General features: G+C 35.4%; 1 protein-coding gene across 1 annotated transcript in view; it reads left to right on the top strand.

Moving 5' to 3' along the window:
- LOC105621712 overlaps positions 1-3596 on the top strand; it is a 17425-nt gene that overhangs the window by 1338 nt on the left and 12491 nt on the right.

The raw sequence follows: 3596 nt of genomic DNA, 5'->3' as shown, positions 1-3596 counted from the left end.
TATATATATATATATATATATATATATATATATATATATATATATATATATATATATATATATATATATATATATACCATACCAGGTGTAGCTGATAAGCTTAAATCCGCTGTTTGCTCATAAGTAGCATTAGTGAACGTACAAAGCTATCCTGGGCATACCATACACTTTTTTTTATGTATTTGACATCTGTCAACATTAACCAATGCATCAGCAATTTCATAAAACAACATACATTTTTTCTTTCGTAATCATGTCTAGTTTTTTGCTAAAAAAAAAAGCATATACGGGAAGCTTTTCTGTTTCAATTTGAAGAAATCGGCTGCCGAATCGCATCGAATGCTTGTGGAGACCTATGGCGACAATGCTTTATCGGAAACAACGTGCAGAGATTGGTTTTGCCGGTTCAATGACGACAATTTTGACCTGAGTGATAAGAAGCGTGAAAATCGGCCCAGGAAGATTGAGGACTGTCAATTGCAGGCTTTTTTGGATAAGGACGATACCCAATCGCAAAAAATGCTTGCCGAACAATTGGGTTTCTCAAGCAGCCATTTCCATGCGGCTACATGCCATGGGAAAGGTTCAAAAGGTCGGAAAATGGGTGTCGCATGAACGATAGACAGATGGAGCGAAACACATGCCAAATTCTGCTTGCCAGACAAAAAAGAAAGTCGTTCCTGCATCGGATTGTGACAGGCAATGAAAAGTGGATCTATTTTCAGAATCCTAAATGCAAGAAATCTTGGGTTGATCCCGCTCAATCATCAATATCTTTCTCAAGACCAAATCACTTCGGAAGACGATGCTGTGCGTTTGGTGGGAAATGACAGGAGGGTGTCATTTACTACGAGTTGTTAAAACCTGGTGAAACTGTTAATGTTCACCGCTACCACCAACAACTGATCAAATTGCACCGTGCTCTGCGTGAAAAAAGGCACATTATCATAAAAGTCATGACAAGCTGATTTTCCTTCACGACAACGCATCATCGCACACGTCAACAATGGTCCAAAACTACTTGGAGACACTCAACTAGGAAGTGCTATCCCATCCCGCTTACTCACCATACCTGGCACCTTCTGACTATCACCTGTTTTCGTCGATGAGCGCTTGCTGAGCGGTACTTCGATTCTTACGAAGACGTCCGAAAATGACTTGATGAGTGGTTTGCCTCGAAAGATGAGGAATTTTTTTGGCATGGTATACGTAAATTGCTCGAAAGATGGGAAAAATGTATAGTTAGCGAGGGCAAGTACTTTAGAATAAATTTGTTTTTGCTTCCTAGGAAAAAAAATGTGTTTTTCTGACTAAAAAACAGCGGATTTAAGCTTATACATCTGATATATATTTAATAAGTATATTTTGTACATTATGTTAATATGTACATTATAAGTATATATAGCATATAACTATGTACATATGTATGTACACATATATGTATGACGTACGTATGTATATATGTATGTATATATGTATGTATATACTTGTGTACGTATAATATATTATTTATATTTAATATATTTACATAGAGAAAAAATAATTAAACAATTTGTAATAAAAATTTTATAATAAATTTTATTTTATTTTTTTTTTATAACACATTATCCTTATATATCCAAAAGTTATGTGAATTATCAAATCTTAGCCATTTCACATAAACCTTGTCTCCTTTTTTACGCAACACCTTTTCAACTAGATACGTCGGGATTAGCAACGCGATGCATCTCATACTCGTAGAATCCTCCAGCGACCGGTTTTCTGCGGTAATCTTCCAGAAGATACGTGATACAGGATTAGTTCTCTGTATTTTGACGATTCTAAACACTTACCGAGTACTTTGAATCGCGGAAGTGCGATGGCCTTTACGCTACTATACAGTGTTTAAGAGTTTGTCGGCGATCGTAGAAGTCACATCGATGGATCGCATATTGATATTTCAATGCTTTCGCGTTGTACTCCGACACTAGATCCGGTAGCAAATCGATCCATTTATAATTTCCATTGTGCGTAAATTGTTTCCACATCGTTTTTCAACATATGATTGAGTCGTTCGACGACTGACGCCTTCATTATATATGTTCAGTAATGATTTATGTTGCTTTTTTTTCAAGAGTATTTGTACGTTTGCATTGTAAAATTCTTTTCCCATATCGGTTTGCAAATTTTTCGACATCTTCCATCGTCTCGAATTATCTTTGCGATCGCTGTAGCTATCTCAATTCCATTTTTTATTTTGAGTGGTACGGCCTATGCGTACTTACTAACACGTCGATAACAGTGAGAATATTGGTAATCTTTGTTGAATCGTGTGTAAGGGCACATCTCAATCACATCAGCTTATCACAGGTTATCGTATCCGTAAACTATGACTACGCGTCTGCGTGATAGTGAAAATTTTTTCTCGCCGAAGCGTAAAGTTCTTCCACCAGTCGCCATTTTTCGAGATTTTTCTTCTCAGATATGTTTTATTTTTTATCATGATATAATGTGCAAAATATTACAAAGATCTGACATAAACGTTGTTGGTTGATATTTCGATTAAAAATAAAAATTGCGGATTCTCATTTCAATTTCAATAATCAAGTCAGTTTGACGAAGTTCCTCGATAATAAATAAGATTTCGTGGGCATAGTGACCTGCCTGACGCGAGGCCTCAAGCAATCGGATACGATCCAGCTCGTTAGGATCGTCTCAATGAACATAATCGATTTTATTATTATTTAGGATAGTATATGATATTATACCTTTTCCAACACTTTTACCTGACTTGTTGTTTAGTTTCCAGGCGCATGATATATCCGTTCCAACTTGTATTTTACTTGACATCAAGAGTGCTATTATATTCTTATATTTGTATCCTTTATTACCCAATATTGGATTATCGCTTTATGACTGCGCCTATAAGCATTCGTTGCTAATAATATACTTTTATGTACTAGTTTATCATTTTCTGTGTAAATAGTGTTGTCGGGAATTCTTTTGAAAATTAATTCAACCCAGGCGTACCTTTACTTTATCTATGATCACAAAATCATTTGTATCTGTATCGAACTATTTATCACCGAGTTTATCGCTTTTTTATTGTTCTTACTAAGGTATACGTCATAAATGTGATCGATCATCTTTTCTCTGTCACCACCGAGAAACATGTTTATCTATTTTTGTCCAAGTGGTCCCAATTTATTATGTAACTCTTCACGAACTTGCCGCCTTTGCAATAATTGTTTAACTAACGTTTCAAGCGGCTCAATAGGTGTTTCATAAACGTCTTCGGCTGATGGAACGTGTGAACGTTCATATGATAATTTGTGTGATTCAGATGACGCATAATTGAAATCCGATGTAACGTTCTTGTATACGTTGCTTTTTTTTTAGATGGTGTTAATTGAAATCATGAATTATCCATCCTGAAATTATCGCCATCATCATCATCATCATCATCATCATCATCATCATCATCATCATCATCATCATCATCATCATCATCATCATCATCATCATCATCATCATCATCATCATCATCATCATCATCATCATCATCATCATCATCATCATCATCATCATCATCATCATCATCATCATCATCATCATCA

Source organism: Atta cephalotes, assembly GCF_000143395.1.
Source record: "Atta cephalotes unplaced genomic scaffold scaffold00036, whole genome shotgun sequence".
Classification (NCBI taxonomy): domain Eukaryota; kingdom Metazoa; phylum Arthropoda; class Insecta; order Hymenoptera; family Formicidae; genus Atta; species Atta cephalotes.
Note: the sequence above shows the minus strand (reverse complement) of the source record. Positions and strands in the feature narration are given on the sequence as shown.